At 40.5% G+C, this 18,582-nt stretch overlaps 1 protein-coding gene across 2 annotated transcripts in view; it reads right to left on the reverse strand.

Annotated features, from left to right (window-relative positions):
- ADGRL2 (adhesion G protein-coupled receptor L2) overlaps window positions 1–16,922 on the reverse strand; it is a 155,862-nt gene extending 138,940 nt beyond the window's left edge. For both annotated transcript variants that reach the window (XM_082286729.1, XM_082286730.1), the window contains exon 1: window positions 16,380–16,922. The gene's annotated coding sequence lies outside the window, so the exon portion shown is untranslated. The remainder of the gene's footprint in view (window positions 1–16,379) is intronic.
- Window positions 16,923–18,582: the final 1,660 nt, after the last annotated feature.

Raw genomic sequence — 18,582 nt, forward strand, 5'->3', positions numbered from 1 at the left:
AGGCTCTTTCTGGCTAGCAGTCATCCATGACTCTGGACACACATTTCTTCTCCTGATCTCACAATGTTATCACAAGATAAACTGGACACTTTTTATTTTTAAATAAGTAACATTTTAATAAAGACTCAGACATATGTGTACTCAAGTATATACACATTCATGAGCACATATTTACTTACTATTGGTAAAAGTTTGTTATTATTTAATCCACTTTTGAAAATATTTATAAAAAACAGTCTCTAAGAACAGCTTAAGACAGTTAAAATTAAAAATACATTCATCTAATTATTTTCAAATATTTAAATATGCTACTAAATCTTGCATTTGTGTCTAGGAAGGTATTTATCTTGCAAAGACCGCTAACAGGTCTAACTTCCAAATAGTAAGTACCGATTGCTTCAACATTCGCAGAGCACCAATTTCTTAAAACCTGAACTTCCACACAAGTCCATTTCCCACTTTTTATTTTCAGCCCCATTCAATAAGCCATAATTCAGATTTTTTTGGGGGTGTGTTGTTATTCCATTACAGGTACCAGAGTACAACTCATTAAACTGGGGTTGAACAGGCTGTGGTATGGGAAGAGAAGTACCACTGCTCTCCCACTAAGGACCAAAACATCAATAATTCAAGTGTATTGGGAAGCACTATTCAAGAAGACAATTAATTTTTAAGAATGTGGTAGGGATAGTAACAAACACTGCAAAACAATTTTAAATTTTACAAGACTCGTCAACAAAGCTTACAAATATGAAGCTTTTGAAATAACAAAAATCTACATCTCTTCTTGCTCCAGGTTAAAGAAAAATGGACTCTAGGAAACAACCTGGAATCCAGCCAGCAAAAAAAAAAAAAAAAAAAAAAAAGGCATCGTCTGTGACCCCAGCTGCTGCACAGGGAGGATCCCCCCAGAAATTCACTAAAACTGAAGAACACCTGAGAACCCAACGACTTAAGGAAAGAAAAAGAAAACAACACTCTACCAGGCAAAATTAAAAAGGCAAAATACACCTATCCACTAAGGTGTCTCTATTTCCTACACATTAGTGAAACCGCAGGGACTCCAGCCATTGCTTGGGATGCTCCCAAAAGCTTCCCGGGGTCCCCTCACCATTCCCCTGCAACCCTGGGCAGGGAGCATGGCTAAAGCCTCCCCCAGCCCCAGTACACATGTGTGCCCTTTCCAGGAAGGAAGATAAGTAAATCAGTGTTTCCCATGGAGCACAGGATGAACCTTTCTACTCATAAGTGCTCTTACTGTTTCCATAGCAAATGTCATTTACATGAAGGCATTATAAAGGTTCCCACATGAAAATGCATGGCTGGCATAACTACATTCTTTCAAGTTACTTTTCCTCCCACTTGCTATAGTTCTTAGGTGAAAGGAAAATATCGACAAAAACAGGACATGAGGGGGACAAAAGATAACCACAGACTGAAAATCATGAAACTGCCAAGCCATTTACAAAATTCCTTTTTTTTTTTTAAACTTTAACTCCTCACGGCAACTGGGCAGCCCAAAATCAACTACAGAGGGTAAAACACTTTAATTTATAGCCTAAGGGTTCTTCCACGTTTAAAAGGAAGGAGCATGTAAAGAAATACAATATCTTTCTCAGCCCGTCTGTTCTTTGAAATGTCTTCATTAAAATGGAGATTTTGACTTTTTGACTGTGAATAACAGGAAAAGGACAAACCTGGTTTCCAAGGATCTTCATCTGCAGACAGCACACACAAAGCTCCCCCTTCACTCTCACAACAACTGCACTTACATAGCACAGGCAGGTTTTCAGGGGGAAGGGCAGATGGGACCACCTCCAGTTCATGATGATTAGCTAAATTAGTCCTAATTACACCTTCATTTTATCATGAAGCAACTGAGAGAATAAAGCCAAGAATTTGGACCTGCAGGACAGAAGGACTCATCCTTCCCCAGACCCAAGGGGCAGCCATGGCGGACACCACCACTGCATCCAGGATGACACAGCCCATGCCACCAGAGAGCTACAAGTCACAAGCCTGCAGCAGTAAAGCTGTTCCTTTTTTTTTTTTTTTTTTTGAGGAGGGTGGGGAAGTGTGGAAACCTCTTGTATACACTGGCATTCAGTGTTTCACCTACACTGCAGTAAAAACACAACCTTTTCAATGGTTAGAAGAGCTCGAGTGAATGTTGGAGTATGATACCAGGAGGTACTCCTGTATACCATCTGTGATCCCCACTGTAATTCCACTAAGCATATTGGCCCAGTTAGTATAGCAGCAGCTAATATTTCATATATGCACAAGATCTGAACAGTTTTCTTTTAGGTAACTTAAATAATGGCTGTAATAAAGTACTTAAGGGTACACAAATCCTATCTCTCACCTGTGCAGAGGCTGTGAACACAGTTGTGCAAACTGCTTAACCACAGCACAGAAATTTCCTCACTGCCCCATGTATTTTTCGTAAACCCTTACCAATTAGTTTTAATAATCTGTTAATGCTGCAGCATTATTTGGTGTATTGGTTATTATGAATCTATTTAAAATACAAACAGAAATAAATTACTAGACATTTTCCAGCAGACCTACTAAAAATTTTCATTTATTTGAGTCTGATTCAATTAACATTAGTACTTTGGTAACTTTTTTTTAATTATGTAAAATTGTATTGAACAAAAAATTGTTTTAAATAATTGTTTCATATATTGAGTGATTTTCTCTGGAAAATATATAAGAACTAAGAAATTTACTGACTATGGAATCTTAGCGATATATCACATGCTGGGGGAAATTAAGCTAAATATAATTAATATTAAATCAAAATTTTCAATTGGCTGTTAATTAGATAGATAGTAGAAAGATGCTGAGTTCACTGTTAGTCACGATATTGTTATATTTGTTTTTTAAATTCAAATTTGTTCATAAGCAGTACTTGCTCATCATGCCACTGTCCAAAAATCACTGTAATCAGAAGTAATACCATTAGAAGTGAAGATGTAGGAAGGATATATGAATTCTATACAGGTGACAGAAGCATAAGGAAGAATTTTATTCACAGGTATACTTGAAAGGTTATATTGGTTTTATGTGCTCTGCTCGGCAGATTTTTCAGTCATGAGCCAAGAACTGCTGATTACTTGCATCCCATTTGCCAAATACAAAAGCTTTATTAGTCATAACAGCACGGCTGTTCCAAAGAGACAAAGAGATATAAATAATAATAAAAAAGACAGAAGAAGAAAAAGACTTGCCCCTTCTTCAGGTTTAGCTGTCTGTGGGCAGTTAAGTATGACTTAGTGTGGCTTCACTTCTAATGCACACTAAAGTAAAATGACTACAGTGTGGATTTGTGCTTTTGATTTGTTGTCTTGCAAACAGAAAAATACTGATTTTAAGACACCATTCATAAAGGCATTTGTACAAAAAGAAAAATGGTTAATCTATCTCACAGTGATATATACACATTCTGAACAGGTTTCAGGAGAGCACATAAGGCTAACAATTTGGTAAGAATATTTCTGCATGTATTTTCATCTTTCAAATGTAGAAATTGTCTTCTAAAACATGAGACAACTTTTTTTAATGATAAATATGTGTAAAACAAATCCACTGCAATCTATTTTAATACTTTTAAAATTAATTATAAATGCTTGTAGTATTAAAGCATGGATAAGATACTTTACCTCTTACTGAATTTTTATGCATTATTCGCCCTTTTATTCTAAGTACTGGCTTCTTCTCAGCTTGGGTATCACAAGCCAAGCGCTGCCCTCAACAATGCAGTCACAGTTCACGCTCTTAAATCGGCTGGAGCTCCACATTCACTGGGGGTAACATTCATCCTTTTGTGTCTTCTTTTTACTTACAGACAAAAGATACGATCGCTTTCCACAGTTCAAAATGAATGAAATGCGAAGCCAACCTAAGAACCTACAGGAGTCTGTCTAAAATAGAAAATGTTATTCTTCTTCTGAACACAAAACTAAAGACAAAGTTCCAGAATTTTGCACTAGATGCAACATGCATGAGCTACTGGTCACACATGAAGCCATACGCTGCTACCATCATTATGAAAATAATGAAGTTTTGAGTATTCTTTTTAAAGGAGATTTGAGGTCCCGGTTATTTTCCAGTAATCCACAAAAAACAACATTTAAGTCTGTGTGCAACTTCTACTAGCACATTTTCAGAAGTGGAATATTTCATGTCAAAAGAAACATGTACATCTTTTCTCTGATAATCAATAACAATTTAAAACAGATGGGTACAGAATCTTTCTATAGAAACTCTTACACATAAAATTAATCTAAAGCATCCAGGAAATGTCGTGTCTTACAAATTTAACCAGTACTACTACTGCATGTCTACAATGTATGGAACATGTACTGCAAGTTTTTTATACAATAAGAATTGTCATCTATATGTTTTCTTAATTTGGAATTACCTTTTTATAATTTTGGTACAGGAAAACAGGGAAAAAAAGGTATTTTTAAACATTAATTATTTCAGTATTTACTGAATTACAGCTCAAGATATCATCTTAGAATATGTGGCTGTTTCATCACACTGCCACGCAGACTGCCGTACTACTCATTGCAGTTATTCATAAATGACTATATAACCTAATATATTTTGTTCAATTAGTCCCCATAAGTGTTTTTTATTGACAAAACATAATTCAGTTTTATTAAATGTGACTGGAACATTCCTTCTGCCAAGTAAGTGAGTATTAATGTCTCACTTTTTTGTTTTTTTAAAAAATAGATGGAAAATTTTAAGAATTAAGGAACAGCTTGAATGTCACTTACATAAAAATTGTACAAGTATGACATTATTGTCACTTTTGTTGCTTGCAGTAATTAAAAAAATTATCTAAGTTACTTATCACCATAAAAACCTGGCACTAGTGAAAGAGAAAACATGTTACGCTACAGCTAAACCAAAAAAAGTACATTATTTTATTCAAGAAGGCTCTTCCAATGTACCATGTAAATTACTATTGTTCTTCCTGCAAAATACAAGACTGTAAAAATATATCTTAACCCCAGCTGCATTATCCTCACAACAGAACTAAAGTTACATACACGTCTTGATTTTTTATATTGTATGGCAGCCTACACTGAGTGGAACTTCTGAAACATCCCTACCTCACCAGGAAAGAAAAAGACAGACTGTGTAAAGAAAGATTATGTCCAGGGCCTCTCCACAATTCCTCAACAAGATTAAATTAACAAACCTCTCTTTCTTCATCATGACTAATACATCGTATTTTCCCATGCAAAAAGGATGGTACAACTTTTCAACTCCTAGCACCTACCAAAATCTCTATGAAAGACATAATTTACAGATTTTCTGTAAATCTTACCATTATAATCCTATTGGGGTGTAATTGCTGTGGCTAATATTCTTACCCTGTTATGAAAATGCTCAACATAAATGTGGCACTGAGTTGTTAAGATAATACATGATCATGCTGTGAGAGGGTAATACCTATACAATAGCCCTTGCCAATACCATAAATCTCTTTATTAGACAACAACCTATTACAGGAGATCTACTTAACTGTTTCCCTACTTAGAGGGCCATTTGGTGTTACAATAACAAGCTGACTTTTCACATTAGCAAGGATTAGCCAGTATAAATAATAAATTGACACAGAGTTACTACTCTTTTAGATATGGTAAATCTTTCCTGGTGTTTAAAAAGAGAATCCAAACTAAACCCAAGACCACGTTAGGCTGAACGTATACTAAGTTTAAAGTTCTGTTAGTTTAAACTAACAAATAAGAAAAAAAAAAATCAACTCTTGGACTGATTTATGCCACAGATTTATCACAAGAGAGCATATTAGAGAAAGCTGTTTCTGTTTTATGGAATGTGCATACATACTGCTTTATTTCCTAACAATATCATAGCACATCATCTTTAAATTTACTGAAATATTTTAAAGCAAAATGATTGCTGCCATTTTTCCAGAGATAAATAGTACAGAATTCATCCAAGTACTATCTATTATGCTTCTTGCTCAGCAAGTGAAACTATATTATATATTAATTATTTTCTTCTCTGAAGTCTTCACTTTTTGAAGGATCACACACTTTCATCATCCAGATAATTACAATACAAATTATAAAGCCTGAAATACACCAGATGATTTCTTTCATTATGCTAAATTAAGGAAAAGTTACTACCTAAAATACAAATTTCTGATTCTTCAAGCTAGTTTTTAAGTTACAATTTACAAACAAACTTAGGTTAAGACATTCTTTGCTCTTTGTTGTCAGTATTTATTAAAGCTTGACACAGAAATCCTTACAACTGTTTGCCTGCTTTAGTCCCCGACTCTATCAATTCATCAATTATATTTGGATGAAACTCATTCACCTCTTTATATTTTAAATAGAGAAAAAGCAAAATTAAGCATTAGCCTTGCATCAGCAGACACCTTGACTATGATTCATAACACTGCTTGCATAAATAGAAAATACTTACCTATTGCTTTTTGGCTACCACACTACTCTGCACGAGATGTGTCGAAGACCTGAAAGTATTCTGCTGTCTCTCTCATGCTGATATGACATTTTTAGAATCTGAGAAGACAGTTTTTGCAGTAAAAATCTGCTTCCTGTCATACAGAATACCAAAACTGTCCTCTTGCACCTCGACCAGCAAGAATTGTTTTCCTCAGCTCCTTTTTAAACTTTTGGTAAAAAGGCACTTCTTTGAAATATGAAGTATCTTTTAAGTTAGCTTGTGCTTACTGATGTTTTAAAATCTTTGCCCGCTGTGATTTGCTGTTACTGATGGACAGCCTTTTTAAAAGCTGTCTTGCAGAGCCTTTCTGCTCTGCATAACAGAGAAGGCACTGTGAAATGAAATTGTACTTACTGGAAACAATTCAGCCCTGAATGCCTTGATTACTCTGATTATCTCATATACAAGCTCCCTCTGCAGGTAATAATAAGAATGAGCAAAAATATGTGAAAAATGTGGGGAACAGCCGGCATAGGAAACCAAATAATCAGTCATCATTTTAAAGAAACTCCCCCAGAAATCCTTCTCCAATGCTATCCAGCATAAGGAGGTAACTCAGAAAACATTCTCTTTTTTTTTTCCTGGCTCTGTGTCTGTGTCTTTTTGTCTCCTCAGAAAAGTTAAACATTCAGCTTTAGTCTTTCCTAAATCAAGCCACACAAATCTCTTTTCCCAAAGTTACCTAAATGCTTTCAGTGAAAAAAAAAAAAAAAAAAAGAGAAAAAAGAGAAGAAAAAAAAAAGAGAATGAAAATAAAAAAATTGTTCTGCTTTTCCAGAACTAAACAAAAATGAAAGACCACCCCAAACAGTAAAACAAATTCATCCTATGCTAGAGATGCATTTCTCTAACTGAAAACCAACAGCAGCATCCCTTCATTCTATTTACTTCATTCTATTTACTGCTGGGAGGAACAACCTAATGCCACTTTTGGATACAATTACACAGCACTCCACCTAAGTTTAAAATGCAATTGAACCGAATGGTAAGTTATCTTGAAAATTAAATTTTAAAAAAGAGTCCCTATCAATTTAAATCAAATCATGAAGTAACAATGTAGTTTTCATCCAACTGGAAGTAAATTGTTTTTCTTCCAAAAGACATTACCCTTACCTTAAAATGTCTCAAGTTTGTTGGCCGTAATAGCATGAGCTTTTTAGATAAAAATCCCTTCAATGCAAATGGGACAAAGCTTCAATGAATGAAGCTATAAATATTAAGTGCATTGTAATTAAGCCTTCATCCTATCTAACCTTTATCACACACTCAAAAAACTGGGAAGCCATCAGCCAACATTAATTTCTCTTCTCACACGGAGAGAATGAACGTATGCCTGTGGTTTTGTTTCTCTTACAGAGCAAAATCTCTCTTTTTGCAAGTAGTGCCCTTAGATTCATAAGGAACACTCATAAAATAAATGCATATGCATTGGGCATAAAGTCACATATGCCCTATGTCAACTTTAATTTTCACTGGGAAAATAAACTCCAAAATACAACCCTTCATGGTTTCAATATCAGGGTTGGGGGTTTTTTTTGTTTGTTTGTTTTTTTTAAAGAAGGGGGATGGGGGGAAATACTCCTGATATTCCAGTATGGCTATAGCCCTTACATAGGATAAATGTAAGACAAATTTTGGATGTTCACTTCAAGATGATGAGACTGCTGCAAATAGAGCTTTTCTTTGTGGATGGAAAATCTTTAACAGTTGGATCAGCAACCAGTTACTATGAGATACTCTTATACACCTGCTAAAATGAGGGAAAGAATGAGAAAATAAAGCAAGCAGGGGAAAAAAAAAAGTCAACAACTTTTTGGAGAGATGATGCTCTGTTCAAGCATGGGTAAGATTACTGCCTGAAGGGCAAAAGGATTTCTTCTCAATTTCAAATTATGTCAGCCTGCACCTCCCCTCTCTCTTCAAAACAACTCCCAGCCTCAACCCATTTTCCTGGCACAGAAGCTCAGCCAGGAACACACCACTGCTGAGGCACTTTCTCTCCTTTCAGCACTTTATACTGATTTACACAAGAATCAGCCTCACCAATTGACAGTCTGCGTTTAAGAAATACTTACTAGACTGAAGTAAATAAAAGCTGCCGGAGACACTGCTAACAAAATAGTTATGAATTGGTCTTCCATAGAACACTCATTTGAAGATGCAAACATTATTCATTCTGGGAAAGCAGGTTTTTCCAAATTGGTCACTTCACACAGAGAAAGTTGAAAAAATAGTGTAATAGTCTAATGAAAGGATGCCTGGATCAGATGAAAGAAATTCTGCCTACCATCAACACAGGCATCGGGAATTTGCCAGAGAAATGCAGAGTCAACAGCAGAACTTGTTCTCAGAAATATTTTCTTAAAATGTCGCTTTATTTAGAAGCAATACTGCCTACTGCGAGGGAATTGTTTCTGAACACTGCTCACCCCGGCGTAGACTGCTATGCTGTAAAAAATTACAAATGTGATACTATAAGAGAATATACAGAAAAGTGAATTAAAGTCTCCTTCTGGCATGTGATTGCTCTCCAGCACTGCAGCACTGATTTCACAGTAAGGCTCTCTCTCTACGCACACCCGAGCCCATCAACAGCAAAGCAAGTCTGATAGTCAGGAACAAGGTCGGTCATCCCCTCCCCAGCTGCCAGAAACAACTTTTAACAGTAATCGGCGTTATTATTCTGTCATCTGGATTCAGAGCAGTAATCGGTGTGAGGTGTCGACTGATGGGAAAATACCAACAGAGGGCACAAAGGAAAGCAGCAGCCCAACTTAAACGAGAGACTGGGGATTTTATCACATCCACAGGCAACTGGATAAAGAGAAGTACTCTTATTTTTAAAGCATAATTCTCTGGTGATAAATCGTTTTGCTGCTACTTTGCCGATATTATCTATTTTTCCAACAGTTGCACACACAAATGTAACTGTCCCTGAAGAAGAGTCACCTCTCTAGCAGTGGTGAACACTCAGTGTCTGGCTAGTCCCACACTGTCCCCACCACAGGAAGCAGCAAAGAAGCCCAAGAAATGGGAAAATTCCCTTCTTTACCATAAAAGGTATGAACACTCCCACATCTATCTATGAATCAAGACATCCCTTATTTAAGTATGAAACAAAATTTATATAGTATCAGAATTTGGGATTTTAAATAGCACTCTTCATTCATGCTATTTCATTCCAGCTTTTGTAGCCCACTGCAATCAAGTAACACATCATTAACATATAAACATAGCAAAAAAACCACCCTCATCTGTATTACATTTTAGAAAAACTGCTCCCTCTTGTCCCTATATTGCCTGTTTTGCAAAAGGAAGTATCTTTCTTGGGTGATAAACACATTGTAGAGCAAGGGTAAAGAAAAAAGATTTCAGAGTTATTTAGTACACCAAGGGACAAAACAGGCAGACCGAGACACTACCATATTTGTATGAGGAAATGGCATAAAATAAATCTCTTATGACGAAAAAACCCTGCATTACATTAAAAGGAAAATATTACTAATACTGCATCTAAGTAAGAAACACAAGTAGCTTCTTATTAGCTCTAACTAGATTTTCTCTGAAGCTAGCTACTCTCACTACTGAAACACAGACATTGATACTTAAATCTTTTTGTGTAAATGTTAGCGTTTATAATGTGCTCCTAAGAGATTAAGATTAGAAAAAAAAATAACCACACAACCAAGACAGGCCCTATTTTTCTCAGCCCATGATCACTTGTCAAGCCATGATTAATGCTGTGCTCTGTAGAGGGAGACATTACATCTAGGCTACAACAGACCTAAATTTTACCCTCAGGCAGAAGTCTTGATTTAAACATCTCTATTCAAAGTGACATTTGTCCTCTCTTTTCAACCAGTTTCCTCTGAAATTCCAGTAAACTGACTTTGTGACCTACAAATGGTCCATTGATTCTAACTTGTCGTGTTGCCTGTCCTTGTAGCAAAGTTAGTTTTGGTGACTGAATGAAGCAAGATGCTATGCATTCAAGAAAAATACAGGAGCAGAGTCCATTAGGTGCTCTATTAAATGCTCGGTTGGATAACAGGAACTAGAATTTATGGTTATATGGATTCCAGCTTACACAGAAGAGCTAAAGATGAATACTGAGGTCAACATTAAAAATCAGAAGATATTTTTATATTGAGAAGTAACAATGGCCTTCATATTCTGAGGTGATGAGCAAAGATTTTTTTTTTTGTATTACAGACAAGAACACGGGCATTGTCAGAGCCACCCTGAAAAGTAATTACATTTTATCTCTCGCCTTTCACTCTGAAATGTCTGCTAAGGTATTTACATTTGTCTGTTACGAGAACAACAAGTGAAAAAACTAGTTGTTATCACTTATCTCAAGTAAATACTATTTCTCCAGTGAATGGTATTATTCCATCTGTTTTATAAAGATATTGTTAGATCCTCCGATTTATTGTAACTGCTATTGTAGGAATAAAAATAAGACATGCTTATACCTTATAAAGAAATAGACAAATAGCAGACCTGGACATGTAGAATAGTCAATATCCTTCTTACAGAACATGAAAAATGGCAACATTTGATAATATTAAGCAATTTAGACAGTGCTGGCAAGTTCCTACTAGCCAAGGTAATCTTATTTCTGGTGCTTTTCAGGGTAAATTGATTTTTTTCCTCCTCTTAGCTGCTCTGATAATTGAACAAACGTATACAAGTGTGATGGGATTTTACCTAGCAGACAACACACAAAGCATTCCCCAAACACGGAGTATCTTACTCATAAAAAAGGATTTTTGTTGTAATTAAACAAACTGTATTTAAGCTTGTTTTGTGCCAGAGTAACAATCAACAGCATTTTGCTAGAGACTGCACTCTACCTGCAGGTGTTGAGCATTGTGCTTGCTTCAGTCAGGCTGCAATGCTTTTTACTATCATGTATTTCTAAATAATTTGGGTAAATGGCAAGCAAGAGTTGGTTCAATCATTAGAGTACGTCATGAAAATCAGAAAGAAAGTATTCATGATGTATGCATATTACATATTCTTTTAAAACCCATAAAATACTCCATTTAATGTAACAATCCGTAACCTGGAAAAACTACAATTTTGAATTGGAAGACTTTTTTCCTTCCTCCTTTTGGAATCAATTTCTAGTTAACTATCAGTTTGCATCTAGAGAATGCTGTCAGACTGTAGCACTCACTAAGCAAGTGTATTTCTATAACCAAATTGCTGATATTAAGCGGCACAATCTTCCCAATCCATGCTGTAGAAACACATCTTGTATATTACAGGCTGAAAGAAACCTGAACTCCTAGAAAATTATCTATTGAAGACGGCTTTAAGCCTGTCATCTTTCACCTTTTAAATGAAGAATGTTAAAAAGAATCACATTTTCTAAATAAAGACCACAAGTATTTTCTATATAATCAAATATAATCAAATTAAATTGCAAGTTACCAATATTCCAGAGCCACCTGCTGCTTTTACTTTAAAAACCATTGGAAACAAAATGCAGCTATCTTTGAAAAGTATTTAAATATTAAACATGATTGTTAAGAGTATTGAGAATGGCCTTAAAATAGGTTTTTGTTTTTCAAGTTTTCTTGACATCCAATTACAAACATGATGGTTTAAATTTTTTACTTGTTTCAAACTCAGGATGTTTTTAAAAATAATAGACAGCTTTTAAGTTTAAAAGCTGCACGTAAATACTTAAAAAGGTCAATTTCTTGCAATTTCAAATCACTTTTGTACATCACAAACATCAATTCTAAAAGATGCTTTGAAAGGGTCTGTTTAACATGACACCTCCAAGTAACATGACTGACTGTAAATTTCACTAGCCTGTGCTCTGAAGTATCTTGGTTCGTACCTGACTGTCTGCCTGTGCATGGATATGACTTCCACTACACACCAGACATAGTTTAACTTCTTCCCTTGCAGCTGACTAGGTAAAAATCCCTATTTGTTACTTCCAGTTCCTGTATAATCAGTTATCCACAGCTATTCCTTAGTGGAAATGCAGAGGAATCATAGAGTGTTTTTTGATATAAAGTGTTACTGCTAGGTTATTTGTCATTAACTTCAGGCTTGGCACAATCCTCAGCAGGAGCCATACTACAAGGTAACAGTATTTTCTTACAGGTATGGCAACATTTTACCTGGACACAGGATGAAAAAGGGCCTGCAAATACATAAAGTTTTAGTTCAAATTTCAGTAAAAACTTACGGTTGTGTTTCTGTGCTCTCTAGATGTTAAACAATTCTTTCTACTGTATGGTTATTATGATTTACATTAATTTATGACACACTACCTAGAAACATATTTCGAATAAAACTTCGATAAATATTTTGCCTAACTAGAGACTTCTCTCTCCAAAACCCTTAAGTGAAAATTATGGACTTTTTAAAAAAGCTGTACTTCTAACTGTAGTAAATTTTCTTCATCACAACTATTCTCATTTAAAAAATCTCTATTCATCAAAATGTCATGTCTATATGTCGCATTTTTAGAATAAAACCAACCATATTATTACATACTATTAACCTTAAAGACTACAAACTCCTAGGACTATACTACCCTGCTTATTTAAATTTTAATAAGGTGCTTCCTTACTAGAGACTAGGATTCCTGAGTAACCCCCTTTCCTGACTTTATGCATTAAAAGTGGTAAGAGATAAATAAAACATTGAGAAAGCTTCTGAAGTGATCAAATAAGAACTAACTAAGCAAACTTTGGGTTTTTTAAAGCTTTCCTCTTGCTCATTTTAAGAAGGGAAACACCCAGAAGCCTGGTGTTAATGTCTCTGCTGATTGTGAAAATTGCAGCAATAAAAACTCCAACTGCTTGTTTTAAATTAAGACTTGCAAGACTACATGTGAGATCTGTATCTTTACATTAGTTTTTATAACATTTGGAAGTTTGGTTGCCTGCTTTGATGTTGGTCTATTAATGAGCAGGGGAGCCAAAAGCCAGGAAAAAAAATGTTTACTGGAAAGTCTCAAGTCAAAACCTGAAGTAATTGGTTTGTTCTACCCCACATGATTCAACATCCTGATTCCCCCAACTACCAGCTCCCTAAGCTATCTGAACGTCTATGCTTTTTTACTGTTGCAAACACATAGTAACCCACAGTGATTGAAAATGGCAGCTGAAGTGCTGCTGCAGCACGTTAATTTTTCTCTAAGTAGTCCAATTTTGTCATCTGAATGTTGAAAATCTTCTTTTTACTACTTTTTTACCTTTAGAGGTTCGTCGAATTTGGGGTTGCCGTCACATAAACCGAAGTGCAACATTTCCAAGACAATTTTTAAATTATCCCTAATAGCTGAAAGAATAATGCACTTTCTTTATAGCACTCTGCATTCAAAGCAGACTAGTTAACAGCAACTTAAGTGTGATAATGGCAATTACATCAATATGTTCCTTTTACACCACCAAAAGGTACTACTTCAGACAGCTAAAGACATTAGGTAAATATACTGCTGGAAATTACCTGAAAGTAATTATGTCATTTTAGGACCACTAAACGCATCTATTTACAAAATGCCCAAATAGCCATGTCCACCTAGGAATAACAGAAATCTATATAAATTACTTGATCAACTGCAGTGTTTTTCACCATGACCTACCATATATACTCAGTTCCTTCATTACATGAAAGGAAACTGAAGCCTGAAATTGAATATCCTACTCTAAAGGCACATCACTTTCATGGCAGTAAAGCAACACCCCCCAAATGGTAAACCAGAAGAAAAAAGAAAATTATAAAACAAACAAACAAACAAAACCCCCCAAACAACAGACCAAATGCTGCCTATCAAGGACTTTAACCAACTTTTTAAAAACACAAAAGATGTGTTTTAGTATCTGTATCATTCAAGTAAAAGGTTTGGAAAGAAGCAATACGCAAGGAAAGCATAGGAAGTTCTTTCTTGCCAGAGATATAAACCAGAATACAGTTCCCAAGAAACATCTGGTCCCTGGAAAAGGTCCCAACTTATTGATGGATAACTAGATTTTGCTTGGCTTTTGGGTTGCTGGATTATGAATATTGATTTGCAAAGGTAATAAAAGGGTAGGCCAGGCCACATCCCCTTTCAAACTCAAGAAAACAGTAACAAAAGAATAAAAAACTATGAACATGTAATCTCATAAAACAACTTGCAATGCGATAAATGTTCTACACAGCCACCAAAACAGCACTCCTGCCATAGCTGGTTTCAAATTATTTATGATAGGGTAATACTAACCACAAATTAGGTTATCTTAGTAAACACAGTATCACTGATTAAATGAGATTACAAGAATTACTCATTTTCACTTTTCCTGGAATGAAAAGGAAATGGGAGCATATGGCCGGTGGTGATCAAAACTTCTTTTAAAACTCTCCATAAAAATATCTATTATTCCAGCTTATCCACCCATTAAGGAGGGAAGCATATTTGTTTCAAAGGCCTGGAACCGAGAGGTCTTTTATTACAAGATTTCATTTGTTTTCTGAAGTAATTAGAAGGTCTTCCCCATTCAGCCCTCCACGCAGAAACGTGTAGGCCAAACCCAGAGCATGAGCGCGGTAGAAAGGGCTTTCTATATCCCCCTCCCTGAGAGCAGGCATCAGAAACCACGCCACCGTGCCTGTCATAAAAGGTCACTTTTTTTCCTCGGAACAAACCATTAATCAATAGAGTGTAATTGTCCGAGCGCTCGCAAGGGCTCTGCAGCGGAGGGACCTTGTTTTTCACTCGCATAATTGCAAAACAGCAAAAGTTCAGAAACATAACCCAAATCCACCTCCCCATTTTGCCCCTTTACAATTCCCTCTGCCCTTTGGGCCTCTTCTTGGAAGCAAATGGAAGACAAGCTGAAGTTTTCTCAATTGAGCCGGAGCTAAGAAACCTTTGATATGCTAATACCTTCCTTCAAACGGTAAGAATTCACACTTGCATTAATTCAAACAATTTCTGCAGAATGATGCGAAATGGCACCTCTTTTCGTGGCAAGCAACAAAAGGAGGGAGCCGGGGCGTCTGAGGAAGCCAAACAGCAGAACATTTGTTCCGCAGGATTCCTTCCGTCGCGCACAGGGGCATTTCTGGGCAAAGAAAACACACCTGAGCACCAGCAGAGCTCTTTACTTTCTGACAAACCGCGCTCAAATCCCAGCAGGGCCGGCGCAGACTAACAACAAGATGTTATTTTTAGAGCCAGACACAGCAACGGTGCCTCATGACACACTGTTTTCTGTCTCCAGATGGCCCCAGATTTCTACATGTGAAAATAAATAGAAATAAAAAGAAAAAAAAAAAAAAAAAGGGGGAAAAAAAAAGTTGTTCTCACCCCACAGCCGACAAAGGGTAATTTATTCCTCTTCCCACAGCCACCCCCCACCTCGCACGGGCTGGGAGCCGGGCGCTCGGCAGAGTTACACAAATAAACCCGCAACAGGTAATTATTTAGCGAACGGATGCAACTTTGCGCGCTGCGCGGGGCGCGCCGCGGAGCGCCGGGCCTGCTGGGCGGGCGGACCCCGGGCGCAGCCCCCGCGGCGGGGCGGGCGGCGGTGGCGGGCGGGGGCGGCGGGACCCGCCGCGGCTGCCGCAGGTCCCTCCGCAGGGCGCGGGGGGGCGGCGGCGGAGCGCGGCTGTTCCGCGCGGGCGGAGCGCGGCCGTGCGGAGCCTCCGCGCTGCCCGCGCCCAGAGCCGCGGGCTCACCGAGGGGCACAGTGCCCCGCCGGCGGCGGCCCCGCGGCAGCGGCAGGCGAGGCAGACCCTAAAGTAAGTGCATCCCTGCCGGCGGCTCGGCAAGGGAACATCCAGAAGTCAGGGAGCAGGCGCCGGCAGGAACGCGCGGCGAGGCTGCAACGCGGGGCTCCGCTTACCTATGTCTGGGAGCCGAAGGCGGGCCGGGGTCTGTGTCCCCGGCGGGACCCGCGGTCCGGGTCAGCCCGCCGAGCGCAGGGTTGCGGGAGATCGCGGCGGAGTTAGTCCCGGGGCCCCGGCGGCGGCGCGGGAGCGGGCGGGCGGGCGGTGGGATGCGGCGGGTGCGGGCGGCAGCCGGCGCTGCGGCTCGGAGGGCTGGGGCAGCGCAGAGCAGGGGCGTCTTCTTCTCCACGCAGCCGGCCGGGAGGGTCTTCTGGGTCTAAGTCAACATTTTCCTGCAGTTCCCCACACTCCGCTCCGCAGGAAACGCGCGATGCAGCCAGGCTCCCGCACGCACGCACACAAGAAATAAATTCAATTAAAAAAAAAAAAAAGCCGAAATGGGGAGGAGGACGGGCGCAGCGCAGCGTGTGCGCCCAGCCTCGGGAGTCCCTTCTGTGAAGCGATCAGGAGGCGATGCCAGCAGCTGGGGTAGCGGGGAACAACTCGAATGTTACAATGGACCCCCTCCTCCGTGTCTCTCGCACCGACCGGATTCACATCTCCCGGGATGACATTCTGGCCTCTGGCGGAGTGCGGGGCCGGCCCCTCCTCGGATTTTCTCCTCTTCCTCCCTGTGCTGCTGCCCCGCCAGCGACTGGAGATCGGGCGCCGGGCGCTGAGCGAGTAACGCGCGCGGTAATGGGAAAAACGCAATACATACACACACCAAAAAAAAAAAAAAAAAAAAAAAAATCCCAATGAATGTATGGCAGCCTCTCCGTGCTCGTGCACCGCTCCGTCTGCGGCTGGGGAGCGCCAAGTCCTGACACGGACTCTCCGCCGGCTCTGAACTGGAGTCACCTCCAGCCTCCTCCCCCTCCAATCTCCACCCCTTCTCCTTGCGCTCCCACCCCTGGGCTCAGCTAATCATATAAACATATTATCACGTAGAGCGGCACCGGCGAAGGACAAAAATCTCTCCCTTCCTGTCGTTTTCAGTCCCCCCCGCCCTTCATTCATTTGGTGGGGGGGGCTGAAGGCTAAATAGCGGCCGCTCGGCACCAGAGGCCGCGCAGACCGGCTGCGCGCTGGCGCTGCCCGCGCCGCCGCCGCGGATGCCGAGGGGTGCGCACCGCCGCGGAGCCGCTCGCCCGCCGCCGCGGAGCCGCTGGGCGCCCCTGCCCGGCGCCTGGGGCCCCGGCGCTGGCCGGGCCTGGGGCCTGGGGCCTGCCGCCACCCCTCCCTTCGCCTCCCCGGCGGCTGCAGGCGCGCAGGCCGGCCGGCCGGAGGCGTCCCCGCCGCACCTTCGTGCCCGTACCCGACCGCGCAGCGATGCCGCGCAGCCCGCCTGGTGCGGGGGCCCGAGCGGAGCTGCCCGGCCGGCTGGGCTCGCCGCGCCGTCCCGGCTCTCCGCACCGCAGCGCCTGTCCCCCGCCTCCCCTTTCCCGGCATCACCCAAAAATCGTTCACCGTCTGGGCGGGTAGCGAGAGAGAGCAGGCACGGCGGGAGGACGGGGGGTCCCGGCACCTCAGAGCCTTCACGGCTCCGCTGCTCCTTTCCTTCTCTGCCTCGCATTGACATGGCCCGGCTTCTGCCCGGCAGGGACGGCGCGCCGAGGCACAGCGATGCATTAGGGAAAACATGTCAGGGCACGGTAAACAGCACTTGGAAGCGATTTAAAAGGGATACTCAGTTGACTCACTGCTGTGCTCGGATACAAAACGCAGTCTAGTTGCGTTGTTGCATTCTCCCAAAAATCTGCTCTTGGAAACCAGGTCTGGGATTGCTAATAGGGTTTGGGTTTCTCCTCTGTATGGATACAGAACGCTGAGGATCCGCTCTGACCTTTCAGGATGTGCAACATGGGCAATTCCCAGCTCTCAAGGTCAGGGAGAAGCAGCTGGGCATTAGCGAGGGCCGATGCCAGCGGGGAGCGGGGCCGTGTGCGCGTCCCACGCTCCGCGCCCGCGCGGGGTTGCGGTGACCAGAGGGAGCGACAGCCGCGGTCAAAGCAGCTCAGACTTGACCTGATAACTGCCCCCTCCCTTTGTTTGGGGGTTTTAGCAATCCCCTCCCTCGCTGCAGCACTGAAATGAAATCCTCTCAACTGCATTTACCCTCAGAATCGTATCTACTAGGCAGGACCACTTGGGGGTTGATCAACTGTTTTAGGTCCAAAGCACATTGACAATCCAGTGTACAACACCCCGCACCACAGC

The sequence above is a fragment of the Coloeus monedula genome (assembly GCF_965178545.1).
Source record: "Coloeus monedula genome assembly, chromosome: 9".
In the NCBI taxonomy this organism is placed as follows: Eukaryota; Metazoa; Chordata; class Aves; order Passeriformes; family Corvidae; genus Coloeus; species Coloeus monedula.